General features: G+C 41.6%; 1 long non-coding RNA gene across 1 annotated transcript; it reads right to left on the bottom strand.

The window, feature by feature from the left end:
- Nucleotides 1-928: 928 nt before the first annotated feature.
- Nucleotides 929-25,325, bottom strand: LOC122428867. Its single transcript, XR_006265837.1, has 5 exons — nucleotides 25,229-25,325; nucleotides 21,043-21,204; nucleotides 19,857-19,934; nucleotides 5,248-5,355; nucleotides 929-2,868 (listed from the first exon to the last, which is right to left on the bottom strand). It is a non-coding gene; the product is annotated as an uncharacterized LOC122428867 (long non-coding RNA).
- Nucleotides 25,326-25,586: the final 261 nt, after the last annotated feature.

Raw genomic sequence — 25,586 nt, 5'->3', positions numbered from 1 at the left:
CTCATCTTAGAGTTGAGGAAATGGAAATTTAGAGAACTTTTCCATAGATTGGAGCAGCCAAGATAGAGGCTGAAGGAGGTATGGGATGGTGGTTAGAGCTAGATGGGATGGACTTGGGAGAGGGGACTGACTCCATGGAAATGTTGGAACACTTTTTTTAATTACAAAAGTACATTTTTAATTTGGGGGTAATAGCTTTACAACTTTCCTGGTAGCTTCACAATATTGTGTTGGCTTCTGCTTTGCAAAAATGTGAATAAGCTATTTGGGGGGCTCCAAAATCACTGCAGATGGTGATTGCTGCCATGAAATTAAAAGACACTCCTTAGAAGGAAAGTTATGACCAACCTAGACAGCATATTAAAAAGCAGAGACATTACTTTGCCAACAAAGGTCCGTCTAGTCGAGGCTATGGTTTTTCCAGTGGTCATGTATGGATGTGAGAGTTGGACTGTAAAGAAAGCTGAGTGCAGAAGAGTTGATGCTTTTGAACTGTGGTGTTGGAGAAGACTCTTGAGAGTCCCTTGGACTGCAAGGAGATCCAACCAGTCCATCCTAAAGGAGATCAGTCCTGGGTGTTCATTGGAAGGACTGATGTTGAAGCTGAAACTCCAATACCTTGGCCTCATTTGAAAAGACCCTGATGCTGGGAAAGATTAAGGGCAGGAGGAGAAGGGGACGACAGAGGATGAGACGGTTGGATGGCATCACTGACTCAATGGACATGAGTTTGGGTGAACTTCAGGAATTGGTGATGGACAGGGAGGCCTGGTGTGCTGCAGTTCATGGGGTCACAAAGAGTCGGACACGACTGAGCGACTGAACTGAAGTGCATGCATACATTCCCCTTCCTCTTGAGCCTCCCTTCCACCCCACCCCACCCCACCCCTCTAGGTCATCACAGAGCACCAATCTGAGCTCCCTGAGCTACACAGCAGCTTCCCACCAACTACCTACTTTACATATGATAGTGGAACGATTATTCTTGAAGAATTATTCTGAGAGACTTAAGAAATAGACTTTTGACTTCTTTCAAATATACGTGTAAGGAGAGATGCTATTTGTATATCCCCTTCTAGCTTTATTCAGACACTCAACCTACACGGATACTGTTAACTCTTTTAAGTATAAGATATTTTTTCTCTTTTTATTCCCTCTTGGCCTCTTTCTCTGTACCTACTGAAGCACAGGAGCTTAGGGAACAGAAGTTCTGATTTCAATTCAGCACCGGTAAATGTTTTTCTTTCAGTGAGCCCGTGTGAACAATCCCTGCCACCGTGCTGCCAGGGGAAGATTCTGAACTGAATGAGGGTGCTGCTTAACACAGGGATGTATCCTGAATTCTCAACAATGTCAAACCAATTTTTCTGTTTGCTGAAGTCTTGATTCTTCGTTCAGAAGCAGACTGAATCCTTGATTCCAGTTTTAGTTCCTTTTGATTGAAAGATTAAACAGGGTCATATTTCAGGTGTTTCAAAACAAGAAGCAGAAAACAGCTTCTTCCTTTCTTGACTGAAGTAGAGTCACAGACACTTAGAATCACAGAGAGGGACCACGGTGAACGTTCTCTTTGTCTCTGTATTCAAAATCCGATGGAGTCTATTGATTTCCAAAGTATTTGATTACAGTGGAGTCCATTGATTTGAGAAGCATTTGATTGCAATGGGGGTGAGTGGGGGAGGGAGTGAAGAGAATCAAATGGATGTGGAAGCTTCCTCAGATGGAGTTGTTTTTTATACCTCAGAGACTGAGGATGCTGGAGGATGTAGAATTCCAGGTTGGTTCTGCCCTTTGGTACTTTTATGGAGGATTTAACTTTTCCCGAGAGTCAGGAAGACAGTCTGCACTTCCTTCACTTCTGAGTTTCAGTGACATCACTCTTAGACAGTATCAAATGGCCTGGAACAAATGGAATTTTCTTGTTCCTCCGGGGGATTGCCACCCTTCGCTGGAACCTCTATTTGTTTCAGTGAGAGTGACTTAGATCTGCGGGACACCCCTGAACGTCTGAGGACTCAACAAAATCTTCATTGCTGGTTGTTACGGATATTCAGTGGTGGTTGGAAAGCTGCGGTTGGCTGAAACCTGCAGGTCAGTCCATCAGTGAGTAGCGTTTAGAAGCCTTGGCTCAGCTTGACAAACATGTAGAAAGCTGTGATGAGTGAAGTTGCTTGTTACCTGTGAACACTGAGATTTGCCTGCCCTCCTGTTTCCTCAAGAAGCCCAGGGAACTGACCTTGCTATTTACTTACACACTTGCACAGGACTCGTTAATTATTAAGAAAAACAACTAAAATTTTTATCATGTCCTCTATTTATAAATTACTTCCCCATGTTACCTTATTTGCAGCTCATAACAAGTTTGCGCGAAGGTAATTACTCTTGCTAACTTAGAGATGGGAAAACAAAGCTCAGATTGTGCTAGTGATGGAACCAGAGTTACAGAGCCAGTGGAAGGCCAGAAGGCAGTTGGTTTCCTGTCTTCTGTGGCATTGCTCTGGCTGTAGTCACTCCTGCCCTGTTGTTATTAAGAGGAACCTTTCAGAGCTTTAGCAGCCAGTGAAGTCAGTAGATTCTTGGAGTTAGAACAAGGAGATCCAAGGCAAAGAGAGCTTGGAGGTTATTGGAGAGTGGGTATCTTGGCGATGGTCAGACTTGAGGTCAAATACAATAGAAGGAGCACTAAGTAGCTTTGCCATCTCGGGGCATCTTGTGCTTCAAGGAATTAAAATCCCATTAGTTCCAGCCAGACTGGATGAAGTTCATTTTTAGATCTCCTGGTTTATGATATGAAGGTTCTAGTGAATTCTATTTCTAGTTAAGGTATGGAAGCCTAGATATTCATTTTTATGGATTTTACACAAAAGTCTGTAAAGGAAGAGAATAATTGAAACAATAGTCATACGTTTTGAATAGTTTTCTTTCTAGAATTCAAGCATATACTTTTTCACAGGTCAATCTTTTAAAGGAAACACGATGTTTTCAAAAAAAAAGAAGCAATCTTTTAAAATATGGTCATTAAAATATGCATTGCTTAAGCAGATAAAGACTTCTCTGGTAGCTCAGATGGTAAAGCGTCTGACTACAATGTGGGAGACCCGGGTTTGATTCCTGGGTTGGGAAGATTCTTTGCAGAAGGAAATGGCAACCCAGTCCAGTATTCTTGCCTGGAAAATCCCATGGACAGAGGAGCCTGGTAAGCTACAGACCACAGGGTCGCAAAGAGTTGGACAGGACTGAGAGATTTCACTTTCTTTAAGCAGATAATGGTGCCTCCACGCAATGAGTCACTACAGAGTTTTTGAACTAAATGGTGCTGAAAATATCTAATGAAAACAGAAACATATACATATCATTGTGTTTAAGGAGCAGTATATGCAGCAGTATGAAGAGTGTGTGTGTGTGTGTGTGTGTGGTAGGAAGAGAGAAAGAGAGATAGTGAAGGACTGGGAGGATAGATACAGAACCTTAGCACGCAGTAGCTCTGATTCAGGGATGTGCTAACTGGGCACTGTGACAAAGTTAGGAGTGCAAAAGGACTGTTAGGATTTCAACAAATGGTGTTAGGAATACTGCATATCCACATGCAAAAGAATGAAGTTAGACCCCATCTCATACCATACACTAAAAGGTTAAACTCAAAATGATCAAAGACCTGAATATAAGACTTAAAACTATGAAACTCTTAGAAGAAAAAAGAGGAAAAGCTTGATAATGTCAGATTTGACAATGATTTCCTGGATATGACACCAAAAGCACAGCCAACAAAAATGAAAATAGATTAATTGGACTGTATCAAAATTAAAAACGTGTGCATCAAAGGACACAGTCAACAGAGTGAAAAGATAGCCTGGGAGGCCATATTTGCCATAGGAGGAAATATTTGCCAACTCTACATTTGAAAAGAGGTTTATGTCTAGAATATATAAACAACTACAACTCAACCACAAAACCCCCCAAATAATCCAACTAAAAAAAAAAAAAAAATGGACAAAGGACTTAAATAGACACTTCTCCAAAGAAGATGTACAAATGGCCAATAAGCATGTGAAAAGGTACTCAACATCACTAATCATTAAGGAAGTGCAAATCAAAATCACAGCACGATACTACCTCGAATCCATTAGGATGACTGCTATCAAAAAATAAAATTAAGATAACAAGTGTTGATGAGGATGTGGAAGAAGTAAAATCTTTAGCATTTGCCGTGGGGAATGCAAAACAATATGGTGTTTCTTCAGAAACCTAAAAATATCTTTACCACATGATCTAGCTATTCTATTTCCGGGTATATGTCCAAAAGAATTGAAAGCAATGTCTCAAAGATGTATTTACATACCCATGTCCATAGCAGTGTTATTTATTTATTTTTAAAATTATATTATTTTTAAAATATTTATTTAGTAGTGGCTCATGGGATCTTTAGTTGTAGCATGTGAAATCTAGTTCCCTGATCAGGTATCAGACCCATGCCCCCTGTATTGGAAGGCGGAGTGTCAACCATTTCCTTGACTTTGGTTGCCATAAATTTGGCCATCATGGCCTTACTTGGTTCCTGTTTGGGAGCTGCCCGGAGATAAGCAGGACTTCATGTGGGAACCTGAGGTGTCTGCCGAAGGAGATGACATTTGGAGGTGGTCAGCCAGGCACATTCCTGGAGGCTAGCACATTCCTTCTTTGAACAGGCATCTGAGTGACACATCTCCATGACTGCCACGTGGGACTCGTTTGCATTTATATGTATTCCACATTTCTAAAAATAAATAAAAATGGGATTCTCTGGTGGCTCAGTGATAAAGAATCTGCCTGCCAATGCAAGAGACATGGGTTCGAGCCCTGATCCAGGAAGATCCTGCACACCACGGAGCAACTAAGCCCATGTACCATGACTATTGAGCCAAAATTGCTGAGCCCACACGTTGCAACTCCTGAAACTCAAGTGCCCTAGAGGCCATGCTCTTAACGAGAGAAGCTTTTGCAATGTGAAGCCCAGGCACTGCAACTAAAGAGTGGCTTCTGCTCACTGCAAATAGAGAAAAACCCATGCAGTAATGAAGACCCAGTGCAACCAAAAATAAATAAAATTATTTTAAAAAGTGATTTCTTAATCAGAAAAGAAATATAAGTTATTATGAGGGCTTCTCTCATGGTTCAGATGGTAAAGAATCTGCCTGCGATGCAGGGGACCTGGGTTTGATCCCTGAGCTGGGAGGATCCCCTGGAGAAGGGAATGGCACCTAATTTTACCTGTGGCGCAATTAGGTCCATATTAAATATCCATTTCAGATCATCACATTCAGATCTCTACCAGGTAAACACATCCCGTTATAATAAATCGAGGAGTTATGGATCCTCCTGTGAATTGAAAGAAAATAATTGTTCTGCCACATCAGTTTATATTTGTAAACTTGATATTGTTATATAAAATGGGCATCGACTTTGGATACTGCCTACTTTAATTGTGTCCTAAATTTCTACCAGAGTATAAAAGACATTCCAGTGGGTCAATGGAAAGATATCAACCACCACAATGGAAAATCTTTATAAAGCATCGTTTTATTTCTCTGGAAACAATGGAGTCCTCCTGGCAGGCTTAAGGCAGAGGTAGAGACTTTCAAAGCAGGCCTAGGTACCTGCAGGAAGACTGTCAGGGATCATCATCCAATAATGTTGGTAAAAAAGTGTTCAGATCCTCACATGAAAGGAAGCTTCTAAGAACAAGATTCAAGTGAAATCCTCAGAGTGACAGCTCTTTTAACTTTAAATTATTTATGGGTTATCTACCTGCATTTGGGGTAGGTTGGTGTCAAGAGGGCTTCGTTCACAAAAGAATAAAATTTTCTAATTTCAATGAGGGGAAGATGAACTAAGGGAGCAAGAAAATTATAGAGCAAATTATAGATCCAAAGGCTGAGAGAAATGCAGGGCTCTGGGCTTTTCCACATGCCAAGAATAAGGGCACTGATGTGCTGAGAATTCATCCATGCAAAATTACTGAAGTTAAAATTACTTTCGCCTACAAACTTACAAAATGGAGGATCAGTATACTGCCAGCAGATAGAAAACACTGACTAATCACATATCTCAGACTAAAGCTGTTTCTGCTATACATTTCTGAGATCTGGCTTTACGTTTAATTAAGCAACTGAAATGATTTGTAGACTTTACAACATTTATAACATTCACTTTAAATGTGCGATGTGAAGGCAATTCTATCTTGCTAGATTTTACCTGTTTGAATAGGAATCTTAAGTCACCAGTGGTGAAACTCAATTAAATCTCTAGTTAAAAATTCACTTGGGTTTGGATAAAGCTAAACAGATTGCATTACTAAAACTGGGCAAGATTTTCAAGTTCTGTTAACCTCCTGGCGGTTTAGGAGGGCTATTTTGTTTGTTCTGGTTTTGTTTCTTGTTTTGAATGCATTGAAAAAAAAAAAAAAACTTCCATTGCATACTGGCCCCATGCAGCTAAGCACTGTTCCATGTACTCGTGATATAAACAATGAATAACCAAAGAGAAATTCCTGTCCTCAGGGAGTTTCAGTTCTAGTGGGGGGAAGGGCTAAGAGCTAATCTACTTCAGTTGTGTCCGACTCTTTGCAACCCTAGGGAGTGTAGACCACAAGGCTCCTCTGTCCATGTTATTTGCCAGGCAAGAATACTGGAGCCCGTTGCCATTTCCTCCTCCAGGGGATCTTTTGATCCAGGGATGGAACCTGCGTCTCCTGTGGCTCCTGCATTGCAGAGGGATTCTTTACTGCTTGAGCCACCAGGGGGCCCGGGGAAGGGGGAGATAAGCTTGACATGTTCGAGGATGATAAAGGCCATGGAAGAGAGCAAAGTAGGGAAGAGGTACAGGGAAAGGAGGGTGAGGAGAAGTGCAATTTTGAGTCAGAAGAACAGGGTGGGTCTTGCTAAGAGGGTGGTAGTTGAGTGAAGACTTGAAAGAGGCTTCGGAGTGAGTGATGTGTGTATCTTTTCTTTTCCCAAGAACCAGATACGTTGATTTTTTTTTTTTTATAATGAAATGCCAAAAATCCTATCCTTTTTAATTGCAGTGTTTTAAAAACAATTTTTTAAAAGCCTCTATTTTTATTTATTTTATTTTTAAATTTTATATTGGAGGATAGCCAAATAACGATGGCATAAGCCAGAGAATGAGGAATATCCTATGATGTGTGTATCTTGGAAAAGTGTTCTACAGGCAGAGGTATCAGCAAGGGCAAAGGCCCTGCCTCAGTCAGAGCAGGAGAAGGATGATACAGTCAAATCTGATGTTTTGGAGAGAGTTACAAAAAGTGATTATTCTTTTTTTTTTTTCCCATTTATTTTTATTAGTTGGAGGCTAATTACTTTACAATATTATAGTGGTTTTTGCCATACATTGACATGAATCAGCCATGGATTTACATGTGTTCCCCATCCCGATCCCCACTCCCGCCTCCCTCTCCATCCCATCCCTCTGGGTCTTCCCAGTGCACCAGCCCTGAGCACTTGGCTCATGCATCCAACCTGGGCTGGTGATCTGTTTCAACCTTGATAGTATACTTGTTTCAATGCTGTTCTCTCTGAACATCCCACCCTCGCCTTCTCCCACAGAGTTTAAAAGTCTGTTCTGTACATCTGTGTCTCTTTTTCTGTTTTGCATAGAGGGTTATCGTTACCATCTTTCTAAATTCCATATATATGCCTTAGTATACTGTATTGGTCTTTATCTTTCTGGCTTACTTCACTCTGTACAATGGGCTCCAGTTTCATCCATCTCATTAGAACTGATTGAAATGAATTCTTTTTAATGGCTGAGTAATATTCCACAGTGTATATGTACCACAGCTTCCTTATCCATTCATCTGCTGATGGGCATCTAGGTTGCTTCCATGTCCTGGCTATTATAAACAGTGCTGCAGTGAACATTGGGGTGCAAGTGTCTCTCAGACCTGGTTTCCTCGGTGTGTATGCCCAGGAGTGGGATTGCTGGGTCATATAGTAGTTCTATTTCCAGTTTTTTGAGGAATCTCCACACTGTTCTCCATAGTGGCTGTACTAGTTTGCATTCCCACCAACAGTGTAAGAGCGTTCCCTTTTCTCCATACCCTCTCCAGCATTTATTGAGTGATTATTCTTAAAAATGTGGGCTCTTTAGTTTCCTTACATGTCTTGGCTGCTGTACATAATGCTAATATGAACATTGGGATACATGTATCTTTTCCAATGAGTGCTTTTGTGTTTTCTGGATATAAGTCCAGGAGTAGGATAGCTGGACCATATGGAAACTCTATTTTTAGTTTTTAAAGGACCCTCCATACTATCTTGTAATGAACTATAAGGGGAAAGAATTGGAAGAAAGAAGTGTTTATATTTATTTATAAAGGGCTTCCCTGGTGGCTCAGATGGTAAAGGATCTGCCTACAATGTGGGAGATCCAGATTCAATCCCTAGGCTGGGAAGATTCCCTGGAGAAGGAAATTCTCCAGTATTATTGCCTGGAGAGTTCCATGGACAGAGGAGCCTGTCGGGCTACAGTCTTTGGGGTCGCAAAGAGTGGGACATGACTTAGTGACTAACAATGATGTGAGGCGAGCAGAAGTAATGCCATGGCAGGCAGCTTAGATTAGGAGTAGGCCTTCCTACTTCTGGGTGGTAAGATTATCAGGCCACCTGGATCAGCTTTCGCTTAACACTGACTGCTGTTTGCCAATTAGGAACGGGGCGGAAACCCCCGGGAAAGTCCCGCGCGCGAGAGAGTTTTGACCAATGAAATTGCTTTGCAATCAGCTTAAACCAACTACCAATGGTGTGTGCTCACCCTATAAATTTGTGTAACAACTTGGGCTCGGGGCTCTCTGACCCCGCACCACTGCATTGGATGCGGCAGGAGCCCTGACTTGAGTCAGCAATAAACTTCCCTTTTTTGCGAATTGCATTGTCTTGGAGGCCTTCTCTTTTCCCGCTCGGGGATTCGGACATCGGGCATAACAAATGACACTTATATTTATATTTACATATGTGCTGTGGGCTTCCTTGGTGGCTCAGATGGTAAAAAAAATCCACCTGTGATGCAGGACACCCGGGTTTGATCGCTGGGTGGAGAAGATCCCCTGGAGAAGGGAATGGCTACCCAGATATGAATCACTTTGCTGTATGTCTGAATCTGACACCCAAAACGAACACTACACTTTACCCGGTATTGTGTAAATCAACTATACTTCAGCTAAAATGTTATGGGCCACCTGTACAGAAATGACAAGGGACAGTCTGGTTTCTTGGAGCTAGAGGTTGTAGGGCCCTGTAAGCATCGCTAGGCCCGAGGGAGTGACTGGGCCATGGTTTGGGAACCCAGAGTAGGAAACAGCTGTGTGGAGAGTCTGCCTGATGGGAGCTGTGACCTTAAGTTGAGAGATGCAGGGCCTGCACCAACAGTGCAGGAAGGAAGCGATGGAAAGGAGAGGAAAGGAGACTCTAACTTTCCCCTCGTCCTTCCTTCAGATGTTTTGCTGCGCTCTCCACCTGGAAGCAGAGGGCCAGGGACACCATTGCATCTGTCATGGAGTTCATCCTTTCAGGGTAGAGAGCAGGGAGAGAGGGCCTGGGGTAGCAGTGGGCTGAAGGCATTTGGCATGAGCTCTGAGGCCAGATCCTGGCTGACATGAAGAGGAATAACAGGGACGTCCTGGTGATTATGGAGGAGTGATTGAATACAAGTTCCAGCAAGTGAGTCCCGGAAACATCAGAGGCGAACTGGATGGCACTATCGGGACTTGTCAAGTCCTTCGCTCTTACTGTGAGGGAGAGAACTGTTGGAGAGCTCTGTGTAAAAAGGTGACAAGGGCTGAGATATCCTAAAGGCATCTCTCTGGATGCTGGGCTAATTAATAATAGACTGTGGTGAGACAAGGATGGACTCCTGAGACCAGTGAGGATGCTGTTGCCTAATTTAGGCAAGAAAGATGATAGTTTATAGATGGATGCAGGAAAGATGATAAAAAAACACTGGATTTCCAAATAAATTTGAAAAGTAGAGCAAACAAGATTTGCTGGTCGAATGAATAGGGTATGTGTGTGTGAACCAAAGAGCGCAGTCAAGGAGCCAAGGATGACTCCTAGTTGGAAGGACAAAGTGGCTGTTGGTTGAGATGGGGAAAACTGTGGAAGGAGAACTTTGGAGGAAAGCTTAGCAATCAGTTTAGGACATGTTGAGCCTGAGGTGTCTGTTCAGTTCAGTTGAGTCTGAGGGTGAGTTCACTTGAAACTAAGGTGTCTGTTGAAGCGAAGAAGTGAAGTTGCTCAGTTGTGTCCAACTCTTTGCGACCCCATGGACTGTAGCCTACAGCCTACAGTACAGGCCCTTCCATCCGTGGCATTTTCTAGGCAAGAGTACTGGAAGGGGTTGCCATTTCCTTCTCCAGAGGATCTTCCTGACTCAGGGGTTGAACCCAGGTCTCCCGCATTGTAGGCAGATGCTTTACTGTCTGAGCCTCCCTGGAAGTCCTGTGGCTGTTGGGACATGGTAAATAGACAGATGGCTTTATCAGTCTTGAGTTTAGGAGCAAAGTCTTACTGGGAGATAGCAATTTTGTAGATTTTAGTGTTGGATGGTCTTTAAATTCATTAAATGAGATGCGATCACCAAGGGAGTGAGTGTGGAGACACAGGAGAGGGGGACCAAAGATGGGTCCGGAGACTCTGAGGAGAAATCAGCAAAGGAGACAGAGAAGGAGTTGCCAGCACAGCAGGGAGAAAAAAGATAAAAGAAGAGGAGATGGTTTCCTGAAAACAAACTGAAGGAAGTGTTTCCAGTAGGAGGGAATGCTCAGCAATGTCAACTTCTGCTGATAAATCAAGTACAATGAGGATTGAGACTTTACCATTGGCTTGAGTAACATGGAGGTAATTAGTGTCTTTGGCAAGTCCAGATTTCCTAGGATGGTGGGGAAACAAGCTGATTAAAGTGAGTTTAATGAGAATGGGGCTGGAAAGATATGCATTGGAAATAATTAGTATAGGTTTCTCTCAAGAGTGCTTTGTATCAAAAAAGTATCAAAAAGAGCCCATTCTAAAAAGTGTTTTGCTGTAAAAATAAGTAGAAAAATAGGGCAGTAACTGGAGATAAAGTCAAGAGAATTTTTTTCTTTTTTTTTTTAGCAAGAGGTAGATTAGCATGTTTTAGGGAGACAGGAATGCTCTAGCAGAGGAAAAAAAAAATCAAAGATGCTAGAGAGAGAGAAGAAATTGCTGGAGAAGTGTCTTTGAGGAGGCAAGGGTGAGGGAAATTATTGATCATATTGAAAGGTTGTCCTTAGATATGAGTGTGGACTATTGAGTCATAGCAGTGATTTTCAAAATTACCCATTAGAATCACTTGGAGGAGTTTTTACAACTTCTGCCATCCATCTCTTATCCCCTAAAATTTAAAAACAGTTTCCGGGGGAGGACTTTTAAGCAAAAGGTTTCCCAGATGGCTCTCAAGCTTTAGCATGTGCCAAAGTCACTCCAAGGACTTGGTAGAATACAGACTGCTAGGCTCCGCCTCCAGAGTTTCTGATTCAGTAGGTCTGAGTTCACCTGAGAATTTACATTTCTAATATCCCAGGTGATACTGATGCTGCTGAGCAGGGGACCACTCTCTAAGGATCACTGATCATAGTAACAGGAGAAAATGACAGTGTGTGGGGGCCAATGAAGGTAGGTGGGTCAATTTGAGGAAGTTCTCATCTGATGATCTGAAAAGTGAAAAGATCTGAAGTGAAAAGAAAGCTTATTATTTAGGAGCGTGATGAAAGGTTGGAACAATGTCATCAAAGATTCAGGATAGAGGAAAGAAAGTGAAACTGTCAAGCGCTTCAGTTGTGTCCGACTCTTTGTGACTCCATGGACTGTAGCCCACCAGGCTCCTTTGTCCACGGGATTTCTCAGGTAAGACTACTAGAGTGGGTAGCCATTTGCTTCTCCAGGGGTCTTCCTGACCCAGGGATAGAACCTGAGTCTCCTGCACTGCAGGCAGATTCTTTGCCATCTGAGCCACCAGGGAAGCCCAGGATAGAGGAGAAGTTATCTCACGGTCACTTAGTAAGTGACAGAGTGGGTTTCTAAGGGAATGTAGCATAATTTGGGGGCAGGAACAGAGAGCCCTTGAAATTGGAAATCATGGATTTAAAATGAGACCAACCAGCATGTTTTTTTTTAACCTCCCATTTTACTCTTGCCACATTTAGTTGCAGAGATCAAGTGTAGAGATGGTAGAGAGATGAGCTTGACTAGGGTTCAAGTTTTGCTGAAGATGGGTTACAAAGTGATAGAGGAGCAAGAGATTTGAGAGGGTTCACAGGGAGGGTTTACAATGATTGACGTGGTGTTTAAGTTTGGGTCAGAGGGAAAAGGAAGACCTGAGAAGTGTGAGTGGGAAGGGGGCGGAGTTAAAGGAATGAAGGATTTTTTTTTTTTTTTTTAATTGGAGCAGCAGGGTAGTTGTTTGCTAGAGAATAGAATTTTTGAAATTGAGATTAAGGAGGGGTTGCATTTATTCATTTTGACAAGGTCTGTGTTATGACCAGGGGAGTCTGTGGTTGAGGAACTGTTCAGATCAACTGTTCATATTATGGTGGAGAGGCGTTTCATGAGCGAAGAGTTGGGGTACTGGGAACATCATTAATATGAATAAAGATATCACTAGGACTGAGACTTCCCTACTGGTCCAGTAGCTAAGACTCCACACTCCTAATGCAGGGGGCCCAGGTTCGATCCCTGGTCTAGATCCCACATGCCAAAACTAAAGATCCCACATGCTGTAACTAAGACCAACTCAGACAAATGAGTAAATATTAAAAAAAAGAGAAATGGAGAGGGAAAGGCAGTGAGCTGTATGCCAAGGTTTTTGAGATACAAGAGGAATGCAAAGCCAGGTCTTTAGAAAGGATAGACTGGCGTGGAAGTGAAAACCCAGGAAGACTTTTCCTGGGGCGCTGGGAGAAAGTAACCACTTCTTGAAGGGATTTGAGGGGCAGCTTGCCTTCGGGGAGACCCAGTTATCTGTTGGACTAGGAAGGGCAGTCCTGGAGAAGGAAATGGTAACCCACTGCAGTATTCTTGTCTGGAAAATCCCATGGATGGAGGAGCCTGGTCAGCTACAGTCCATGGGGCTGCAAAGAGTCGGACATGACTGAGCGACTTCTGTTTCTTTTTTTCTCTTTCTTTGGGAAGGACAGTAAAGCCCCAGAGGAGAGTTGAGGTGACTGGATGCTTTGAGGATGTCTGGCCCGAGTCCCAGAGGGCATAGCAGAAGAGTTTCAGGAGAGAGTCAGGGACTGGAACAGAGCCAGGGATATGACAGGATGGGAGTGCTTAGAGGCAATGAAGGTCACTTAGGAGTTAGAGCTTCTTGGGTTGACCCATATAAATAGTGGGATGGGCCATAATTAGGTGAATCCTCATGGCCTCAAGGTGGATTCTTTGAATGTTGAAATGTAGTAAGAAGTGGGAGCCTTCATACATCATTCAGGGCTCCTGAATGAAGGCCAGGGAGGGGTGGTCTCACTCTGGAGACATGAGGCTGTCTCTCCTCTCCTGAGGATGAAGTCTTGAGTGCACAGCAAGGAGATGTTTAACCCAGAGCACACAGTCAAAATCATTCTAATTAAAGGAAATGATCTTGTGAACACTGGCCAACTCAGGGGGAAAAAAATCTCTTAATGACTACAGGGAGAATTACTATAACATTTTGGAAAGAACTCAGTCCTTATTTCTGTTATATAAAACACAGAGGGTAAAATAAAAACATGAGAAATTGGCCCTATCTATCACTCTTTCAGTTGAGTGATTTGGTTCGTTTATCTAGTTTTATCTTGGAGAAGGCAATGGCATCCCACTGTAGTATTCTTGCCTAGAGAATCCCGTGGACAGAGGAGCCTGGTGGGCTGCTGTCCATGGGGTCGCACAGAATCGGACATGACTGAAGCAACTTAGCATGCATGCATGCTTTGGAGAAGGAAATGGCAACCCACTCCAGTGTTCTTGCCTGGAGAATCCCAGGGACGGGGGAGCCTGATGGGCTGCCATGTATGGGATCGCATAGAGTCAGACACAACTGAAGCGACTTAGCAGCAGCAGCAGCATCTAGCTTTTCCAGATTTTATTTAGATGTATCTTATCCAAATTTCCCACACAATTCTTTCAACTTTGTACCACATTTTATGAAAACGGTCATTAAGATTTCTTGGCAGAATCTTGATCTGCAGGCAACCTCAGATATTTTGTTTTGATATTTCTTTAACCCTTAATTTCTCTGGATTTGGTGGTGTCAAATTCAATCTAACTAGTATTTATTGAGTTTTGGTGTGCATGGCAATGGTTATGTCCTCTGGGAAATTCAGAAGAATCTCAGATGCTGGTGGCTTTCAGTTCAGTTCAGTCACTCAGTTGTGTCTGATTCTTCGTGACCCCGTGGACCACAGCACACCAGGCTTCCCTGTCCATCACCAACTCCCAGAGTTGGCTGGGTGGCTTGAACGAAACTAAATATTGCTTTACATTTCTCAGCATTTTTTCCTGCTGAACATTTGCAGATATCAAAAGTTCATCCTGAACTCAAATTTGCTTTACGATGGCCATTATGAAAATTAAAATTTATAATTTAAGAAAAGGCCTGTGCATGTAGAAACTCCCAGCAACAGGAAATTGTTTGTAGGGCAGAAACTATTTTACAGTTATAACTAGAAAATCTAGACTACCACAGATCTCTGTTCTTCCAGTGGTCCCCAACATTTTTGGCACCAGGGCCGGTTTCCTGGAAGATAATTTTTCCATGGGCTTGGGTGTGGTTTGGGGATGATTCAAGAGCATTACATTTATTATGCACTTTATTTCTATTACTAATTACATCAGCTCCACCTCAGATCATCAGGCATTAGATTGTGGAGGTTGGGGACCCCTGCTTTATAGCACATGCATGCATAGTTGCTTCAGTCACGTCCCACTCTGCAGTGCAATGGACAGTAGCCTGCCAAGCTTTTCTCTCCATGCGATTCTTCAGGCAAGAATACTGAAGTGGTTTGCCATGTCCTCCTCCAGGAGATCTTCCTGACCCAGGGATCGAACCCGCGTCTCTTACGTCTCTTGCAGTGGCAGACGGTTCTTTACCACTGGCGCCCCCTGCACGACTCTTGGCAAATATTTCTACTACGTGTTGGCTACATTACCATTACCTTCCATTCCCTCTCCCACCTACTTCGTTCAGGAGTCACTGCTAGTATTCATGGAGATCACTAATACCAGCTGAGTTGTCACGGTCTTTGCTCCATCTTCATCTCCATGTGATCAGTGTTTAGTCCTTACCTTGTTCTCTCATCACTTTTGACTCAATTGATCATTTTTTCCATCTTGATACATTTTCTTCTGCTCTTTTCCTGAATCCCACATTCTCCAGGTTTCCTGATTCTCCTTTGGCCATTGCTTGTCAGACTCCTCCTCCTCTTTCAGGTCCATAAAATGTTGAGGATTCAGTCTTTGGCCCTCCTCTTCTCCAACTGACACTCCTTTCTTAGTTGCTCTCATGCAATCCTGTGGTTTTAAAAATTGTCAATAGGATGGTGGTTCCTGAATCTTTATTTCTAGCTGTGAGTTCTCCCTGAACTCCAGCCTCAAGTGTTGAACTACTTCACATCTCCATTCAGATGTCTAGTGAGCATCTCAAACTTACCAATGCCCTTGAGCTGGACCCTGATGTCTTCCTCTCTCCAGTTTTTCCCATTTCAGTGACAGATATCACCATTTACTCGGTTACTCAACTGTCACATGTCTTTTTATTATACCCAGAATACTCTAGTAAATCCTTTGGCTCTACTTCCAAAATATGTCAAAAATTCAGCCATGCTTCATCATTATCACCCTTGTCCAAGCTTTCACCTGGACAGCCACCAAAAAGCCTTACAACTCATCTCCTACTCTTGTTCTCCTAGAGCCTAATTTGCATCCAGAAAACAAAGCCCTGTTTTAGAAATGTCAATCAGATTGTGCCCTTTCTTATTCCAGAACCCTCAGAACACTCATATCACAGTGACTCTAAAAGGCAAAGGCAAAGGCAAAGACAAATGTCTACATTTCCTAGTCATTTTCTCTCACGTTCCCCCTTTCCAAGCAAGCTGGCCATGCTGGTCTCTTTGCTGTAATATACTAAACATGTTTTTTCTATCACATTTTTACCTTTCCTATTTCCTTTGACTAAACAGCTTTCCCCCAAGATATACACAGGCTTGCTTTTATTTTATTCAGGTCTCTGTACAAATATCATTAATTCAGAAAGGGCTTTCTGAACCATCTTATTTGAAGAGCAGTGCCTCCCCCACAAGTCGCCCCCACCCCAGCACCCCACATTCTCCCTATCTTTCTACTACACTCATTGTTCTTCTTGAACTCTGTACTACTTGATGTTATGTTATATATTTAATTGTTTATTTTTGTTTCTTCCAATGGCATGTAAGCTTACCAGAGTCAGGGATCTTATTTTATTTCTCTGCTGTGTCTGAGGCATTTAGAACACTTTGAAACTTGGAAAAATTAAATTACTGCTGGTGAGGTGAGCCAAAGTTGCAACTCCCTCCAGGAAGACTTTTGATAATGGTAAACATTTGACAGATGGCCTGGAGTTATCTTGTTCTAACAGTTGTTACCGTCTAAGTAACTATTTTTGATAAGGAAACAGAAAGAACATTTTGTATTTTTATGTTTTAAACCTAGTGGTAGAGAGACAGGCCCATAATAAGTGCTCAACAAATTGTTGTTGAATAAATGAACTAAGAAATGAAAGAATGAATACAGATATATCTCTGTGTGTGTGATATATGAATTACATAGAGATCACATCTTAAAATACTAGATCTTCAGATAATTTATTTTGCAGTTACTATGCCTCTTTGGTTAAAAATATTATTTAATGAACCAAAATAATTTCACTTTGCTTTAAGTAGTAAAATGATTATGACATTCTTTCTCTATGTCTTCACTAGGTTTAAAGCAAAATAACATTCTATCAATCCAAGAAAAATAAGAGTGTATTTTAATTAACTGGTCCAATAAAAGAATCTGCCTGAAAAGCAGGAGACTCACAGGAGCTGGGGTTCAATTCCTGGGTCAGGAAGATTCCCTGTGGGAGGAAGTGGCAACCCACTCCAATATTCTTGCTTGGAAAATTCCATGGACAGAGAAGCCTGGCAGACTACAGTCCATGGGGTCACAAAGAGTCTGACATAACTGGGCGTGCATGCATGTACATGTATGAACTCTTACAAATATACTTAAATTGTAGATATAGAACCATTTAAGACAGAATTATCTGGGTTTTTCAAGTCCTTACACATCAACTCCTCAGGACAGAGGTTTCTGGAAAAACTGCATATCCACAATGAAGACATAATAAGACAATTTATTGAATTTTGGAGTGAATTTTGTTTTTTTTTATTCTTGCATTTTTATCATACAAAGCAATTAGAGCTTTACTTTCTTGGACATGAAATTCTGTCCTCCCTTTCCTGGGGTAGTTGTGCTAGACTCTTCTCTCTCTCTTTTGCATTTCACACAGGAAATACCAAGAACTAACTGCAGACAGAGCCGGAGCTTGGAAAGGCTCTGAGTCGAGTTGTCAGGAAATGTGGTTTCCAGTCTCTAGCTGTGTGATCTTGGGCACAGCACTAACCTCTCCATGTCTCCAAAAAAAGAGGGTATTCTTGTTGACCTTTATGATGGTTTTTCACTTTACAAGTCTCTGGTTTATAAACTTGATATCAATTTATTACAGCGTGAGATTTCCTCCCACTGAAAAAAATACACTCTTCAACACTGTACTTCACTGATGAGACCAAAGTAACAAGTTTTAAAATCACTTGGAATCCTAAATTTTTGCCACTCTGTATTCATATCCTTGTATTTAAAAAGTCAGTTCTTCATTAGGAAATCACTTGAGTCATGTAAGGTATAAGCAACATTCAGTAGGAGTTGGATGGGACAAGTGCTATCTATTTGCTGAGTTTAATACGCTGGGTTTAATATAGTTGGGGAAAATGCAGGACAAAACCAAGTTTCGCCTTATAATGCACTATTGTATTCAGAGACAGAGCGTGAGTTCTCTTTTCTAATATGCATTTTACATGTCAGATTTCCCCTGAGGATGCTCACAATGTGAAAACACAGGATACTGACTCCAGATAGCTGAGGTGCTTATCAAAAGAATGATTTCAGTGAGCCCAGACTTTTGCATCTTCCCATGTATAGAAAAGTGCTAAATTCCTTAGTCTGATATATCTGATCTTCTTTAATTAACAACAATCTTTTGATGTTCAGACTCCCTGCCTTTTGTTGCAAAACCCCTGTTCCCCGTGCCTCCTTCAAGTAGCTCTCTCAGGGTTACAGGAGATGCTGCCTCCCGGGTTTGAGGCCCTAAAAATTCCCTTTGACTAAAACATACCTCTCAATGATGACACCAAAAATTTTCATCGATGTCAAGCTTTTCTACAATTGACTTTATAGTATAAGGCACACATTTTAAGTGCACAGTTCTATGACTTGTGACAAATGGGCCAGCCATGTGCTGTGGATTAAATTGTGCCCCCTAAAAAGATATGTTGAAATCTTAATCCTAGTAGTCTTTCAGAATGTGACCTTATTTGAAGACAAGGTCTTTACAGAGGTAATAAGTTGAAATGAAGTCATTAAGGCAGCCCATAATCTAATGTAATTGGTAACCTTATGAAACGGGGGAGTTTGGACCCATGCACGCAGGGAGAATGGCATGTGAAGTTTGCAGTGATGCTTCCACAGGCCAAGCAACTACCAGAAAGTGGGATTTTCTATGGGAATTCCTATGCCAGAATACTGGTCTGTTCAGTTCAGTTCCTCAGTCATGTCTGCCTCTTTGAGACCCCATGGACTGCAGCACGCCAGGCCTCCCTGTCCTTCACTGACTCCCAGTGCTTGATCAAACTCATGTCCATTGAGTCGGTGATACCATCCAAACATTTCATCCTCTGTCATCCCCTTCTCCTCCCACCTTCAATCTTTCCCAGCATCAGGGTTTTTTTCCAATGAGCAGTTCTTAGCATCAGGTGGCCAAAGTATTGGAGTTTCAGCTTCAGCATCAGTCCTTCCAAGGAATATTCAGGACTGATTTCCTTTAGGATTGACTGGCTTGATCTTATTGCAGTCCAAAGGACTCTCAAGAGTCTTCTCCAACACCACAGTTCAAAGGCATCAATTCTTCGGTGCTCAGCTTTCTTTATAGTCCACCTCTCACATCCATACTGGACACTGGAATGGGTGGAGGGGGTTTCCATTTCCTTCTCCAGGGGATCTTGCAGGGATCAAACCGCAGTCTCCTGCACTGCAGGTAGGTTCTTTACCACTGAGCCATCAGGGAAGCTCTTAGATGGAAAGTTAAATCACTTCAAAAAAAGGACTCAGACCTTCATCGAGGGATACAGGTAGTATATCCCTGCATCAAGGGAGCAGGTTCTGCTCCTACATGGGAGTGGGAGAAGGGCATGGCAAGCTGTCAAGGCCGTGGATGAGAGGTCAGATTATTATAGCAGGATTTCCCACCGATACAGGAATAAGTTCTCAGTAGGCAAGCAGCTGGCCAAGGCTATCCCAGGCTCATTAAATGAGGGCTGAGAAATAGAACCAAGACAATTCTCAATTACAGTTCCTTATAGAAGGTCTTTCTTGGTTGGGATTGAATCAGTAGCTGATTGGGACTGAATCTGACAATTGAAGGAACTGATTCTTGTAGGAGGAGAGAGCTGAGGAGGGGTTGGAAGAGAAGGACTAATATAGGGTGATCATGACATAGGGTGAAGAGCCTTTCTGGCTTACCTGTGCCCGAGGAGATTCCTGGGACATGGGCCTCTGAGTTGCAAAACTGAGACAGTCCTGTTTTAACTGCTGGTCACCCTAAGAAGAAATGTATTTGATAGTCTTGGTCAAATGCCTCCTCAAGTGTTCCTTAGGGTTAAATATGAAAAAAAATTCCTTATGCAAAATGTTTCATGTAGTACTTTTTGAAATGTGGTTATTTTATGAAATGTGGTAATTTTTAAAATAATTTTGGTAACTAATATTCACGTTTTACTGACATTTCATTGTAGAATCTGAGTTTTAAAATTGAGATGGAAATTAGATGTCATTTAATTTTTCATTGTGTAAATGATAAAATTGAGAGTCAGAAAGACTTGAATAACTCAAGTTTGTATAGCTCCTTAAGGGCATACATTTTTTTGGAGTCCAAAGTCTTTGCTGGACCTCATCAAATTTTTTCTGCATCACCTAAAGATTCTTCCCTTTTCCTCTTGTCAAGGGCCTTTAGAAAAGATCCAAAGAGCTCTTGTTATGATCAAAATAACATTTTTTGCCTCTTTTTTTTTTTGTCTGTATGAGATGATGTATGTGAACTACATTTCTTGTGGACATGATTTCACAATATATGAAGGTCAAATCATTATGCTGTACGCCTTAAACTTACACAGTGCTGAGTGTCAATTATATCATAATAAAATGGATCCAAAAAAATGAGCTTTTATCACACATAGACTAGTGGTTCTTTTTTAAGTTAGATTTCTTCAACCTTCTTCACAAGTTTCTGGTGAAATGTACCACAGAAGTCTAAGGACACTGGTGTAATGTTTCTATGACAGTTATTAATGTGGACAGCTCAAAGCGTGAATACCATTGGCACCATTTCTGTAGTTTAAGAGGGTATGAGCCAATGGTTTAATTCCAGTTTCTTAGGAGGGTTGAAAGGAAGAACACCATGAGTTCAAGGAATCCTGCAGTACTTCTTGGCTCCTGGGTGTCTCTTTAAAGTCCCTACCGTAAATCTCTGAGACTGATACTTAGCTTCGGGGTCAGTCAATTTACTCTTTCCTACATGTTGTCATCTTGGTTACTGCCTGGGCTGTAAGTCATATTCAGGCCTCACATTCCTGCAAGTAGGAAAAGAAATCGAAGACTGCATAGCCACCAAAGCTTCGACCCCATAAACTGTGGCGAGAGAATTCCATACCTGCAGAGTGAGTGAAAATGACAAACAAATCTTCAAACTTCAAAGTTGAAAGGAACAGATTGATTCCAACTGGAGGGTCAGTCTGACATTTTTCATTCCATGTATTGGCAGGTCCATCTTGTTGAACATGTTCAGAGTAGCCCCAGGGGGAATTGTCTGCTGCTGAGAAGCACAAGCAGAAGGATGTTTTGAACAAGTTCATGGGTAAGATGAATTTATACTTTAAAAGTGCTTCAGGTGAGTCTGGGAGAAAAAACAGTCCAGATTCTTCACTCCTTAAAATGGACACTAGCAGACTAGCCTTGAAATAGCCCCTTGGTATTTCATCTGACCCTGTTCAAGGTTGGATTGAGAATAAGTTAGATCTGGGTTCAAGTTGAAAATATAGATTCATATTTTGGCTCTCAAACCAATGAAGTTACTAAATGATGGGTTAAATAATTAAATATCACCAAGGATTCTGTTTCTGTTTACATGCTATCATTGATTTAATTTGGGTTGAATTGGTTGATTTCTTTGCCCAAACAATGCCTTGACAACTTTGGAATTTAAAGATATATATTATTTTTATAAAAAAATAAAACAAAAAAATCACTTATTGTTCCCAGGAAAACTGTGGATGTTTTGAAAGATGTTGAAGGATGTTGGTAAAGAAAGAAAACATTCGTGACCAGGGTTCAGAAGCTACATATGTGGGACTAAAAATGTTTTCTTCCATAAAAACCTTAGTTACAAGAAGGGAAACTGATGTTTCAAAATTGAATGGTTCATCCTCAAAATTCTAGGGAAGTTTTTCTGAATTACCCCAGAAGCTAACCTTAATATTAAAAATCTTCAGGGAGTTCTACAGTTCATGGGAAGTTTTCTCTATTTAATTTGGTTAGTATCACCTCTTTCATTCTTTTATGCAAGCACCAAGTTCAGTGTTATATAAGTAGTAATAACCAGGGTTTCAGGCTTCAGTAAATATAAGGCCTATTAAATACAAACTAAGTGAGGTTCATTGCTTTTGCTACTTAATAAGTATTTAGCTTAAAATAGTCACCTTATTTTTTTCTCTAGTATAAGACCTAGAATGTATTGTTAAAGACAATTAAAAGTTAGTTTCATGAGAAGATCAAATTTAGATGGTTAATATGCCCACACTGGGACTGGGAGATTGCTTTCTCAGAGGGAGTAAAAGTTTTTCTCTGTAATATATTGTTTTCAATAAAGAATCAGTCCCTGCATTAAGTATTCCAATATTCATTACAAAGGAAAGCATAATAAAACATATCTTGTCAGATTAAGAAGCTCCTGAATCAACCTTTGGAAGACAAAGTGGAGCTTCTGAATAAACAGATTATATTATGTAGTGCAATGCTAGCAGGCAACCTTAATTATACTTTCTCCTAGCATGTGATAGTAATTCCCATGAATTATTGTGAGTAAACTTTGGGATGGCAACCAACAGAATAACTTTTAAAGTAGTCACATTGCATAGTAGTTCTTTTGCTTTGCTCTTATGCTTAAAAATACCTAGTTTTTATCATTTTCCTTAGTTTGATCCAACTCATATTTGATTTTGAAATCTTATCAAGAATAAATCCCTATCTAATCAATGAAGCACAGAAAGAAAGTAGGGAAAACACAGCTCATAGTTTTTCCCTGTGCAAATGAGAAGCACCATTTCTGCACAGACAGAAGAGAGGTTGAGGACCTGTATGTATATTTCTTGTGCGGTCATACTGTGTGAGGAAGGCGAGCCAAACCCATCTCCTAGCCTCAGTTTTCCCATGTGTGAAAATGGGAAAAATGGAGTTGGCAAGATTATCTAAAGTAATATAAAATACTCTAAGTGAGACGGGCTGGGACCCGGGACGCTTCACGGCAGTGCTGCAATGCTTGCGCCTCGACACACCTCTCCTCCAGCAACAGAATACAAAGAAACTGTATGGGCCTAAAAATAACTGTGTACACGCACACTTGGGGCTGGTTCTGGACCAAGAGATATATATATATATATGTATAAAAAAATCCAGCTGCCGTTTCTGAAGAGCCAGGAACAAAAACTGAAGGTAGGAGCAAAAGCAGGGTGCAGTGCTTGCCCCCCTGCACTCAACACCACAGAGGGGTGAGCAAACTGCGTAAACCACCCCTCCGGCCTGTCCTTTGGGATACACCCCTCCCCTCACCTCACATAAGAAACACCAAGGGGGAAAGTAGTCATGCACTAATGTGAGAGTTAGACCATAAGGAAGGCTGAGTGCCAAAGATGTGGTGCTTTTAAACTGTGGTGCTGGAGAAGTCTCTTGAGAGTCCCTTGGACTGCAAGGAGATCAAAGCAGTCCATCCTAAAGGAGATCAGTCCTGGGTGTTCATTGGAAGGACTGATGCTGAAGCTGAAGCTCCAGTACTTTGGCCACCTGATGCGGAGAGCTCATTGGACTCATGGAAAAGACTCATTGGAAAAGACCCTGATGCTGGAAAGATTGATGGCAAAAGAAGAGGGAGACAGAGGATGAGATGATTAGATAGCATCACCGACTCAGTGGACATGAGTTTGAGCATCTCTGGGAGACAGTGGAGGACAGGGAAGCCTTGCGTGCTGTGGTCCATGGGGTTACAAAGAGTTGAACACAACTTAGCGATTAAACAACAACAAGGGGGAGTGACAAGGGACCCTGTTAGCTGTTTTTGCTCCTTCCTGCAGCCGGTGCAGTAGCCGCAATAATGTCTTGCTTGAATTTCTTGTCTGGCCTGTAGTCAATGTCTATTGCTTGGGGAAGACCAAGAAGCCTGGTTGGTATCATTACTATGTATTATGCATAAAAGTATTCCTGAAAGTTTTCATTGTAAATCCAGATTATGTGAATAGAAAATTAAATTCACTAGGTGAACTGATTATAGGAAATGTCATGGATTAATCTTCCTATGAAACAGATTTTATCTCTCACGCTTGTTTAAAACGTAGCAAAAACCATCACTAAAGGAAGTCACTGTGTTTATAACAGACTTAGTGAGGGTACACAGAGTCTCCAGGTTTTTTGATATGAAAATCTGTTTTGTAGCCTAAGTTTGATATAACTAGAAACAGGTGGGGCCATTTTGAGAAATCTGACAAAATCAAGGAATTTTTCCTCTGAAATGATCTCACAGAATTTGTCTGGATTCACCTGAATGTGCTTCTAGACCAAGGCTATTGCCAAAATATCACAGAAAAGTAAAATGCCTTTGTCAGTTAGTTTAGTAGTCTGATGTATGGTACACCCTTTCCATTACTTATGATATATAATCAATTTGAAGTCACCAGAAATATCTTCTAACCAGCAGTTTCATTCCAACATTTCTGACACATACTGTCTAAAATGTGACCAACATAATATGATGATTGCTTTCTGAACTAAAAGTGCTATTTCCTCTATAAAAGCCCCCTTTATGAGCAGATAATCTATGACAAGCTTGACTTTTTAAGGTAATTTCTTAATGTGACAACCTTGCCACAACTAATCTATTTTTTCCCTCAATCTATAGGACTGTAATCAATCTGGATATTTAAGTCTTCTTATTCTTACATCAAATAAGATGTTCTCACATTAATGATTTTATTTAAATTTAGATTCTGTTTTATTCTTAAATAGGCACTATGTTTACATGATTCAGAATTCAAAAGGCATAAAGAATGTTCATTGAAAATTCTCTCTTCACCCCATCCTTCTTCAGCCACCCGGTTTCACTTCCTGAAAACAATGCCACTCTTTCTTTTTTTATTTTTGGTTGTACCACGTGGCTTGTGAGATATTAGTTGCCCGACCAGGGATCAAACCCAAGCCCTCAGCAGTGACAGCAGGAAGTCCTAACCACTGGACTGTAGGAATATCCCTGTCAGTAGTTCTTTGGGGATTCTTCCAGAGAGACTTTATGCTGCATATACAAGGTGGCTCAGTGGTAAAGAATACACCTACCAATGCAGGAGACGTGGGTTTGATCCCTGGGCCGGGAAGATCCCCTGGAGAAGGAAATGACAACCCACTCCAGTATTCTTGCCTGGGAAATCCCATGGACAGAGGAGACTGGTGGGCTACAGTCCTTGGGGTTGCAAAAGAGTTGGACACAACTTAGTGACTAAACAACAGCAACATAGATATAAATAGACTGTACGCTGGGGACTTTCTAATCAGTCACGTAGGATGTGTCTCAACGTTACCTGATTTCCCAGGTGATGTTAATGCCTTCATACTTCCACACCGTGCGTGCGTCAGAATGGCTGAGTAGTTTCCACAGGTGTCCCAGGCAGTAGCAGCAGCAGCAGAGAAGCCCTAGGACAGAAAGCGATAAGTGGGTGGCATGGCTATGGAGCGGGGCTGAGGGGCTACCCAAAGTGGCACCTGAGCAATGACTCACAGTAAAACAGTACAGCCACGAGAACAGGAAAAAAGGCTCTAGAGATGTCCAACACACTGACCATTTTGGCATGAGTGTGCACAGTCCATCAGACTTTAGGAGAGGTGGTGGTGCTGAGATTCTAGCATGGACTCAGATTTTAATACATTCACATAATTCTA

This window comes from Cervus canadensis, chromosome 27, assembly GCF_019320065.1.
Source record: "Cervus canadensis isolate Bull #8, Minnesota chromosome 27, ASM1932006v1, whole genome shotgun sequence".
NCBI classification, from domain to species: domain Eukaryota; kingdom Metazoa; phylum Chordata; class Mammalia; order Artiodactyla; family Cervidae; genus Cervus; species Cervus canadensis.
This window is presented reverse-complemented; position numbering and strand designations above follow the sequence as displayed.